This window comes from Octopus bimaculoides, chromosome 8, assembly GCF_001194135.2.
Source record: "Octopus bimaculoides isolate UCB-OBI-ISO-001 chromosome 8, ASM119413v2, whole genome shotgun sequence".
Lineage (NCBI taxonomy): Eukaryota > Metazoa > Mollusca > Cephalopoda > Octopoda > Octopodidae > Octopus > Octopus bimaculoides.
In genome coordinates, this window is record NC_068988.1 from 73,525,530 (window position 1) to 73,537,639 (window position 12,110).

The 12,110-nt window shown below is 37.0% G+C and overlaps 1 long non-coding RNA gene across 1 annotated transcript in view; it reads right to left on the bottom strand.

Moving 5' to 3' along the window:
- The window catches only part of LOC106871812 (uncharacterized), a 15,031-nt gene extending 2,939 nt beyond the window's left edge, over positions 1-12,092 (bottom strand). Inside the window, exon 1 of the long non-coding RNA XR_008264764.1 lies at positions 11,777-12,092. This is a non-coding gene — a long non-coding RNA (uncharacterized LOC106871812). The remainder of the gene's footprint in view (positions 1-11,776) is intronic.
- Positions 12,093-12,110: the final 18 nt, after the last annotated feature.

Sequence of the window (12,110 nt, forward strand, 5' to 3'; positions counted from 1 at the left end):
CAAATGGCCCAAACCATCGCATCAACCTTTAAAATTTCCAGTAAGTTGAGTCATATCAGTTAAAGGAAAAGGAAACATCAAATAAAAAGCGTTTGAAATGTTAATAAAGTTAAAATAACAGTGCCAGTATAATAATAAACTATAAACGTTCATTATTTTTTGTTCAGTTATAAAACTGCGTTCTAGAATTTTTGGCATTTCACCGGTCAACTGAATTAACCTTTCAATAGAGGTTCTTAATATAAGATCTTCCTTATTTCCATCATTGCTTTCTTCTTTCTCCTGACTTACAACTTACATCCTCACAATTTCCGAGTCAGTATAATAATGAATATAAGCTACAGCATCGTCTACATGGATCTACTATTTAACATTATCTTCATCTTCTGCGCAAGATCATTTGCAGCAGAATTAGCCAGGCACGAAACAAAGTAGTTTCTTTTGAAACCCTAAACCGTGTAAAGTAATTTGCAGTATCTTTAACAGGTGCAGATACAAGCGTTAAACCTGGTCGCAATCTAAGCTGTCAATTTTCGGTGCGGATGCCTCTAAAGCAGAGTTTCTTAAAGTAGTCCATAACTGAGGGTGAATAAAATTTTGACAGGATGAAGTAGACTTAGTACCAGATTACGTACACCTAATACAAGGCCTGATTGTGTGAAATTGGAATATACTTCTTTTATTAAAGCTGCCAAAACATTACAAAAACTGCTGCTCAGATCTTCAGTTCCCGTTCGTCGGACAGTTGTGATCACAACTATCCGACGAACGCAAACGTGAAACTCTGAGTAGCAGTTTCTGCGATGTCTTTGCAGTTTTAATCAAAAAGCATGTTATTCTACCTTCGGTATTTGGGGTACTATTTTTTCCATCTATATATACATACACACATACACATGCACACTCCCTGCCCAGATAGTGCAGTTGTCTACGAAACTGAGTTCGCCTCTGTTCTGTCAAATAAGGGAGTCGGAAGAAAAAAGTGTGAAATTAAATTCAAAAAGAGATATTCTACAATATATAATATAATGTAATCGTGGGACACTGAAGAAAAAAAATTAAGTAATATGCACATTAAAATAAACATATATAAGCGTACCAGACGCATACATATATATATTTCTTATTGATTTAGTCAGAAGCGGAAGAGCAACGGAAAAAAGAACCCACGACTCCTCTAGTTACTGCAGCAGGAAGCAGTGCAACAAGATATGGAGGTATGCTCAGGTTATAAAATTTTATAAAGGCAAAAGCGACGCAGTTGGTGGTATTAAACTGGGCAAAAGAATATGTTTATCCACCAAGAACAGGTACAGATCGGCCGTTTCTATTAGCAAATTTCTGTTTTTTGGGCATGGGTTGACTCAAGGAGGATATTGTACCACGAATTCGAACGACCCGATACCACTTAATTGTGAAACGAATTTCTTAGCCATTGGATTATTCCTACTCTCATAAATGCAGATGCTTACATAAACTGGATTTCTCCAGCAGTCACTACTTAAGTATGAGCCAAGCTATACACGCATTTGTAAGACCTTGATAATAAAAAACTGTTTTGCCTCAATGATCTTCGAAAGACCGCAGAAAAATTTTTTAAATTTAAGGAGCAAATGAAGCGGAAATGGAAATTAATGAAATGATTGAAGTCACTCTAAATATCACAAAAATTCCCAGTTCAATTTGAGTTGAGATTTACTTTCTTCACTTTTTTTAACGTATGCTATTTTTCACTTTATTTCTATCCAACTTTTTTTTTTTTTTCATAATTCTGTACTTCCATTTTCCTTTCATATTCGTTCTTTTCATGTCTTTTTCCTCTTACACTTTCTCATTAAAATCACAGCCTCTCCAGTCATATCTCTCTTCCTCTTTCTATCCATCTCTTCCATTCTTTACCCCTCTCTTTTATTTTATTTATTTATATTTCTTTTCAGTCTTTTGTCAGCTGTTTTGTGTAAGCAGATAAAGGGACAGTTTGTTCTGGCGGCAAAGCAGTGTTGTGAATTCATCATGACGAGCCCCCTCCCTAAACATTCTGGATTCGCTCGAACCGTAGTAGGCAAGCTACATAATGAGTAACCACGCCTCTCTTGTTAGAAACGGACAGGATGGAGCACTGAACTAATGGAAGGTCAAATCTAACAAATAGACATTGATGGTTAGAATGTGTTAGTGAAAGAAAGATTAACAGGGGCTTGTTGAAGGTCTCTATGTCGTATGTGTTCACGTCTGTTTGGTGCGTAGATAAAAATGCTGACATCAAATTCGTAATGGGAGAGCCGATTTTATGAACTGGGTACTCATTACCTCCGAAGCCAGGCTTCCACTATCGTCAGTCAACAGGCCAGTTGGTAGTTAATAGAGAATGGAAAGAGAAGTAATTAAAGAATTAAAGGTACAGGTTTGAAAGGCGTTGCCATGAGGGATCTCACATAAACGAACTACGGGAAAACGCTTTCATATTGCAATTAAGAGAGGGTTGTTAGGGAACACTGTTATTCCAGCTGGAAAGAGTAGGGAGTAATAGTGTGGGAAAATGCATGAAATGAACAGTGACAATATGTAAAATATTATTGAGTATGAATGGAATGAGTGTTTATGTGTTTGTGTATGTATGTGTATGTGTGTGTGGAGAGGAGAAAAAAGACTGAATGAGTTTCAGAAAGATCGGAAATGCGCGTGTAAGCGGGAGAACAGAGAAGCTGAGAGGGAAACTGTGTGTTGTGTATGTACAAACACGGCAATATATCTTTGTATGCCAGGTTTTTACAGAAGAATTGGTGTATGAATGCATGTAAGAGTTGAGTGCATGTGAGGGAAAGAGGACAGGCGAGAGGATGTACAACTTAGACAGAGAGAATCAAAATGAAAGTGTAGATGAAAGAAAGAGATATTTACAAGACATATCGAATACTTAATGAGAAGTGAGCAGAAAGCATTAGAGTCAAGCGACTGCTACTGCTGTAGTTACTACTGCTAGTGACGGTAAAATCAATTCAAGAGATTTTACATGCATAGTTGTTTATAATTTCGTAACAACAGTAACAGCATACTTACATGTGAGGGGAACAGTCAATATCCAAAATTTATTAGAGACAGCTGAATAATTCTAATAATTATAATGGTTTTTGATTTAAGTATAAGACTAGCAAATTTTAGATGAGTGATTTAATTGACACCATTGACCCAAGTACTTAGACAGGTACCTTATTTTATTAAACTCAAAAGGATAAAAGGCAGAGATGATCTCGGCAGGATTTGAAATCAAAATTTTAAATGTCGCATAGTATTTTTCTGATGCTCAATCCTTTCGGCTATAGGCACAAGGCCTGAATTTTGAGGTAGGGACTAAGTCGATTACATCGATCCCAGTACTTGACTCATACTTAATAATAATAATAATAATAATAATAATAATAATAATAATAATAATAATAATAATAATAATAATAATATGGACCAACTATGTGAAGTGCAGAATAGACAACATTATCGACAGCAGAACGTGTGATGAGAGGTGAATGCCCGAAATTGGCACAACGCGAATACAAAAGATGCCATGATAATGTGGTAAGAATGATCCATTGGAAGCTCTGTGGATATCACGGCCTACAAAGAGCGAAGGCGTGGTATGAGCAAACCCCAGAAGGAGTCACCGAGAATGAGAATCGCAAAATCCTGTGGATGCAATGATTCAGTGCGATCACCTGATCAGACATCGGAAACCGGACATTGCTGCGGTGAATAAAAAAGAAAGAACATGCATGATAATCGACATAGGATGCCCCTGTGGCAACAGGATCAATGTGAAAGAAGGTGATTGCTACCTGTCCCAGATGCTAGGAAATCCAAACATGGAAGAAATTAAAAAAATATTGCTCGTATCCTCCGAAAAATATTGTCTATGTAATCCCAAGAACATTTTAATTTGTAAACATTGTCAATTGTTCTTTTAAATGTACATAACAGCAAACAACTTTTACACTATTATATTATAATCAAATTACTTTTAAAACAAACTTCTTTCTTATGTTTTGACAGACTTTCTCTAGAACAATACCCTGTGCAAAACCAAAAATAAAACACCCTACTTGAACTTCAAACTTGTTGCCTCTTGGTGAAACTTAGAATGAACTTGTACAAACACAAAGCAAAAGCCAACCATATAATAATAATAATAATAATCCTTTCTGCTAAAAGCACAAGGCCTGAAATTTTGGGGAGGGGTTAATCGATTACATCGACCCCAGTTCTTAACTGGTACTTATTTTATCGACCCCGAAAGAATGAAAAGCAAAGTCGACTCCGGTGGACTTTGAACTCAGAACGTAAAGACGAATGAAGTGCTTTAAGTATTTTCCCAGAGTGCTAACGATTCTGCCAGTTAAAATTAATTCTTTCTCTCTGATCAATGTTAGAAACTTATCTAGAATAGTATTATATATGTTATTCTATTGTGCTCTTTCTTTCTGTCTGTCTCTCTCTGCCCAGAATAGTGATATAGATCTAGTTTGTTTTCTTTCATTCTGTTTTCAACGTTGGAATCTTGCTTACCTGTGATTTTGCGTTTCTTATGTTAAAAGCTGTTATTTTGAGGTTGTGTTTCAGCTTTGGTTACGATATCTCATAAAAACTAGGGCTAATATTTCCATATGCATTACGTTAAATGCAGGTTTAAAAATTTTGTTTCCTCTCCTTCATCATCAACGTTAGTAAATTAGTTGCATGTCACTTTAAATAGATTTAGTTTGTTTTCTCTTACCATTTTATAATAGTGATATATTTCTTTTTTTTTTTTTTTTCGTTTTCTCTCTTCAATTTCAAAAACTTGCTTGCTCGCCGTGCGCCCACCCAATTCCAACCCAACATATACTGAAAATCTCTGTGCCGGAAATCTTGAAATCCTAATTTTACCCTCTCTACTATGGAATCTTGATAATGATAATGGTAGTGAGGATAATAACAATAATAGAGATGGTAATTGCGGTGATAATAAGAATACTACTGGTTGTAGTGGTACTAATAATCCTTTCTAATATAGGCACAAGACCTGAAATTTTGAGGGAAGGGGCAAGTCGATTTCATCGACCCTAGTACTCAACTGGTACTTAATTTATTGACCCCGAAAGGATGAAAGGCAAAGTCGACCTCGGCGGAATTTCAACTCAGAACGTAGCGGCAGGCGAAATATTACTAAGCATGTTAACAGTTCTGTCAGTTCGCCGCCTTTGTAGTGGTACTAATAATGATGGTAGTAGTGACAGTATTGACATTTATATCAATAACTAATAATATGCCAGGTCACTTTTAGTGCTATTGGTAACATGTAATTGAGTGCAACCTGTTTCACGGTCGGGTCGTCGGCGACTTAATCGGCAACCCTAGCAATCGCTTGCTTAGTAAGGCGGGTGGCTTTTGTTGGAGTGGCTGCAAGACGAAAAACAAAACTTGTTAAAAGCCATCCAACTATATGAGTCAGATGGCGACTAGCTTCAACGAGGGCAGACAGGCCTCCCGGAAGTCTTGGCTGACAACCTGGCTAGTGATGGTGGCACGATATAACAACTGGTTAGTGGTAACCTTAAAACACACATCTCAATTATAAGAGAAATGTCAATAACGAAAAGCAATCCTTACGACATTCACGATGCTGGAGGTTTAAGCGAAGGTATCGAGCCTGGTAAGTGTCCTGTGGAACAGTGGTGCAGGCCCGGTCGTAATCAAGCAACTATTGACCCACAACAGCGAGGGAGATTTAAATAGACAAAAGGGAATATCAAATTGTTGTTTAAATGTTATATTAGAAGTGTGCCATAGAAGAGAGGTTATAGGAAAAGGTTACTAGATCCCTGGAAAAAATATTATCTATATGACGAGCTGAAGGATGTGAGTGAACAAAGATTGGCTGATCAGATTAAACGAATTAAGATAAAAAGTAGTTAGAGAAGATGTAACCAGAGGAGATTAAAATGGAAGCGTAAAAGGAACTGCAGGGGACTACTGTTCCAGAAGAAATACCCAGAGGACTGGAGAATCTACAGAGCTTAGACATGGAGGGACGAAATCTACCATCTACAGAAGACATTAGTATTCCTAAAACTAGAGAGTCACCGGACGAAAATTAGCCCAGAATTAACTGCTCTCCACGACAGAATTCTGGAAGTGATGATCCTTGTGGAAAAGAAAACGGTTACCATCATTGAAGTCATGTGATTGGGCAAAGCGAATGAAGTTGTCATGATCCTCAGGAAAGCGAATGAAATTTTTAAGAGAATTCCAATTAAGAACATGACAGAGTTAAATTCTGTGACGTATGCCACTGTTTAGATCATCACGGAGAAGATAGGGGTGTTTAAAGAAAAAGAAAGCACAAAGAAACAAATACCTATTCTGGAAAAGAATAAAGGAAATAATAGAAAGCATCAATACATGGCGGAAGGATTTAAGTAAAATTGAGGAAGTAAGGAGAGGAAATATGAGGCTCAATGAAAGAGAGCAGAATTACATGAATAGGAAATACCACTCTATATCGGATATGTTAAAACAAATGATGAAAGCGGGTCAAATTAAGATCAAAAGATACCATGAAAGATGCTTACAGTTCAAACAAAATCAACTGTCTAGAATAAACCAGAAGCTGTTCTATGAGACTCTGGATGGAGGATATAAGGAAGCTGCAGAGTTACCCGATTGCAAAGAAGCAACTTCGTTTTGAAGCAAGATCTGGTTAGAGAATGTCAAATACAACAACAGGGTAACCTGGCTTCATGAAGTGGAAGGTAGTAGGCCAGGACCTAGTTCAGGGTTTTTGGTTTAAGGTTTTGACGAATTTGCATCCTAAACTACAAAGGCTGTGTACACCAAGGAGTTGTATTAGATTAGATGGTCTAAGGAATAATTGTATTGATTCAGAAGGACCCAACCACGGGTGCCGTGGCCAGTAACTATCATCCGATTGCCTGTTTACCTATGATGTTGGAGCTTCTAACTAGAATAATGGTTAAGAAATTGCTTGACCATCTTGAAAGAAATGAACTGCTAGCGGACGAACAGAAAGGTTGCAGGGAAAGATCACAAGGAACAATGGATCAATTACTGATATATAAAGCAATTTTGAGGAACTGTCGGAGAAGGTTGACAAATCTATCAGTGATTTGGATTGACCGCAAGAAGGTATATGATATGGTTCCTTACTCGTGAATTCTAAAATGCCTGGAGATAGTCGGGGCAGCTAAAAATATGATTATTTATTCAAAAACAGTATGAGGAACTGGAATATAGTTTTGACAGCAGGTAGAAGGGAAACTGGACATGTCGACATCGAAGGAATAATCTTTCAACGAAACTCTCTGTTAGTATGTTAACGCTCTCCATGACTGAGGAAGATGGGACTTAGTTACAAATTCCAGAAAAAAAACATGGAACCAATTAGTTCCCTGCTATTTATAGACGATTTGAATATTTACGGCGCTGGCAGAGGTCAACTTGATTCCCTTATACGAATTTTCTCTCATGACATCCAGATGGCATTTGGTCAAGAAAAATGTGTTATTATTGAACCGAGGAGAGAGCGAAAAGTAGATCGCAGTGGAATACAACCTCCAGATGATGAGCGCATAAGAGAAGTGAACGGAGAGGATTACAAGTATCTTGGTATTTTACAATTAGGCCTGATGATGAGCAACAAAATGAAGGAGAAAATTTCTTCTGAACATACCAAAAGAGTGAAAAAGCTATGTAGATCGAAGCTGAATATTGGGAACCTGATTAGAAGCATCAACTCTTGAACTGTAGGTTTGGTTGCTATTGCGCAGGAGTTGCGAAAGAAAGAACTTATTAACGTGGACAAAAAAAAAATGGGAAAATGATGGCTGTGCACGAGTGCCTTCATACTAGAAATGACGTGGCGTAACTTTACTTTCCTAGAAATGAAGGTGGAAGAAGACTGGTCAGAAAAGAAGATGGTGTTATGAAGGAGGCTGCACTGAATGAGACAGTGATCAGTGACAATGATGAGACCCTCTAGGAGTACAATATGGGTCTAAGAGAGAAAAGGTCATCAACTGGAAAGTGAAAGTTTATCACGGAGAGTTTTTCTAGAAAACATCAGATGAAGCTGATGAAGAACCTTGGAAATGGTTAAAACATGGTTTCTTTTAAAGATGGAGCCAGAAGGAATAATTATTTCTGCTCAAGAACAAGCTTTACGAAAACTATATCTAAAAAAAATGTATGCACTTGGAGCTATTTTTTCCTTTGGTTCTCGGAGTAACCAAGTTAGAGCAGAACAAATACTCCACAGAATATTTCCGCATCGCGTGGAGTATTTCTTTGCTGTATTATTTATCCATAAATAAGTTATTGATGGTATTTTCATCAACTTGTGGCGCCCTTCTATTTCCTTTCTTACCAGTGCAGCTTTTACGGATTTTTGATCTTACAGTACCTCCATCAACTTTTACTTATGAACAAGACAGAGAACTGGTGGATGACAGTGGTCTTCTCACTGAAGCCATGATCCTTATGATCATCAGGCTTGAGTGATCGATTCTCTTACCCCCTCTGGATTGTCAGTTTTACTAATCTCCTTCTTTTCACCACAAGACAATTTGCTGGAAACATTACCGTGAGCCATTTTACTGATACCTTTTATCTCCGCGGTCACTGAGTTTTGCCATCATACTTGTAACACTTCGGCTTTATGCCCTCACTATCATGTTGGACTCTCACTATCAATCAACACTGAACTCTTGATATAGTCTGGTTCAGAGGCGATTTTATAATCCTGTGGTGTTACCTGTTCTACTTGGTCCTCTGTCCAATATTTTGTGCGAGTTTCTCGTGTTCTCATGACCTCTGAAAACATTTTCACGAAATTCATGATCAGCTGTGAGTCGAGGCTTTTTTTATTATCATCGAGCTGGTTCTCACCTTTCGTCACCTCATGTATATTGTATGGATCAACTTATGGTAGTACTGTTGGCAACAGAATACTACTATCAACAAGAATAGTAGCGCATTCAGCAACACGCCTCCAACTGCCCCGACCCTGGCATTAACCAGTATAAAAGATCTCTTGTTACACATGGGTCAAAACCTTTTCAACCTTTCTTTTCAGGGATAAGAGGTGTGCATATCAAGCTTCAATTTGATATCAGAAAGAACATAATCTCCTTGTACCTATTTTCCACGAATTCTTCAGGTAAACAAGTGATAGTCCTTCGTGAGGTACTTAACTCGTTGCTCCTGCTTCTGCTGGATTTTTGTAAGGCCCAGCTCGTATTAGTCTCCAACTTCGTTGGTGTTGATTTCGATTGTTGTTGTTCTCCACTTGCTCTTGTTTATGTTGGCGTTGAAAGTGGCAATAGTAGATTGAGTAATTGTGGTATTGTAGTTGTTGCCACTATTATTTGTGGCAATGGTCGGAGCAGTTGGAGGCGTGTTGCTGAATGCACTACTATTCTTGTTGATAGTAGTATTCCGTTGCCATCAGTACTACCATAGGGTGTTAGTGTTGGTAATGGTAGTATTGTCGGTTAGGATAGCTTACTCATGTTGTTGCTGGGTAAGGAAGAGTTTGTAGCAACGTAACATCGTTACTACTACTATTGATCACTTTAACGAGCAGTGGAGGCTTGCATGCGATTTCCACCACCATCTTCACCAAGAGGTAGGAACTATTGTCGGCCCCACCACCACCACTACCACCACCAACAGCATTGTCTCCCCACTCTCCTCTCTTCATTGATTCTTCTCTCGAAATACTGTTTCTACAGAAATATTTTTGATATGGTAATTATGGTCATTTCTAATTTTAATCAAACTATATATTCATTGATATCAAGATTTAATCTTTGTCTTTTCATGTAAATTTTTTTAAAAACTTCATTTCCTACCTCTCATATGTTGTGGCATGCATATGGATGTGTTTGTGTGTCACTGCGGAGCAATTTTTTCTAGTTAACCATCTACTAAAAATATAACCTCATAGAAAGACTAACGTAGTAATTGTCAAACAAGACTGGGTTTATCACTGTTTCCTTTCAGAAATTATTATACTTTTTACTTTAACTTTTGCCTTATTTCTTATGTTTCATTTCATCAACTCACCTGACTGCTTGCGTCCCTTACTAACCGACTGTTGGTTATATCTCTCTCTTTGTCTCTCTCATACACCATCTTTTATTTCTCTGTCAATCGATCCAATCTACATCTTTCAATAACACTTTCTTTTCTCTCTTTCATCTCAGCATAAGCAAGGCTTTCGCCTTTTCCATTATTTACAACGCCCCTCTCAATGTCTTTCTCTCTCTCCCTCTTTCTCCCTTTTTTGTTTTTATTTACCGATCCATCTCTAGACTTCTTTGTATCTCTTCCATCTCAGCACAACCACTGCTTTCGCTTTTCACATTATTTCACCGCGTTAGCTCTCTAATCCTCTTATCTATGAAGAGCTCATTCTTCTTTCCATCTCTCCTCATTTATTCGCTCTATTTCTTTCTTGTCCACTCTTTCACTGTCTGCTCGCCCGACTGCTTGCTCGCTTACTGGTTAACTACTGAATAACAGCTGTTTATTTCTCTCTGACTCATTCCTACTCTATCAATCTTCAATTTTTCTATTTATTTGTCTCATGTCCACCTTCCTTACTGGCATCACTGTTTTCTTCTTCCACGGTGCAACGGAAGATAGAAACAGCAAATATAGAAAAAGGGCATGTTACCTGGCGCTTTACATTGAGAGATGGTGTCATAGTTCATTTAGCTAAAACAATATTGTGTGATGATATTGTTGCATTAATTCGGATTTATTCAGAAGTTTATTTTCAGTCTGCGAAATAATTGCTCTTGTGTCATCAAACTGACTGAACTTCTGTCTTAGTATATAGCAATTCCTAAATCTTTTGTTAAGTCCCTCATCTGCAATATGGGTTGTTTTCTGATGTGATAATTGTGTTCCAGTATGACGTTGGGAGTGATGATAAAATAATAAGATATATAGCTAAATATTTTTGTATTCATAATCCACGCAACAATGGTACTCCAGTAATTATTATCAGACATTCAATCTGAAACGATTCTGCTTGCATTTTAATAAGTAATCTTCTGATACTTTATTTCAGCATCTTGAGAGGAATAAGGATGTTTTGATGAGCTGTTAAAAACAGTGAAACCAATAAGTTCTATTCTCAAATCAAGCTACCCCAAAAAAGGCCGAGTGGACTAAATTTCACAGTGAGACAAAATACTTTTGGCTTCTCAACCTTTATATTCTAACTCATGATGTTACTCTGTTGTATGTTTCCGTACGCAAAATCAATAATTCTGACAACTAATCTGTGTATACCGATATATCTGTAAAGTATATATTTTTATGTGTATTGATAAAAGCTTGTACTAAACTGCACATAATATAATATAGATAAATGCATGTTGAGGTTGCTTCCAAGAAGAAAAAAAAATGACTTTACTGCAAATTCATATCCACCCAGAAGATCGTTGCTGCCATTTTGTATTTGATAGAAATTCTAGCATAGTTATCTTTGTTTCTACTCTTGATCATTTCCAATATTTCTCTCCTGAACATATTATAGCCTCACATGCACATTTTAAGGATGCTACTGTTATATTTGACTTTCAAAAATAATATACACTTTAGATTTATGAAATAGAAAACATCAAAGAGGAGTAGTATATCAAATATCAATATATTTCGAAGATGTAATAAGTAATAAATAAATAAATAAATAAATAAATAAAAATAAAAGACTCACTGATTCCTTTTCTGTTTCATTTTTCTTCTTAATTAAGCATGGCAGCCTTAACACTGAAAGTTGGCCATAATTAGATCCATCATATTTTTGATCTCGTTGAGACGCTTGTTGGGAATGTAACCGGCACATTTTTTGCCAGAGGCGGTGTTGGGTCTTAGATATGACACATTTAGGAAGAACATTTAATCGCTTTTTCGTTAAATTAAGCAAATTGGAATAAGCCATGTGTTTCCATGAATTTATATACTACTTAACTGTGTCACAGTTTTAAATATAATCAAGGACTTCACAGCAAAATTAAGTGTGTGTGTGTGTGTGTGTGTGTGTGTGTGTG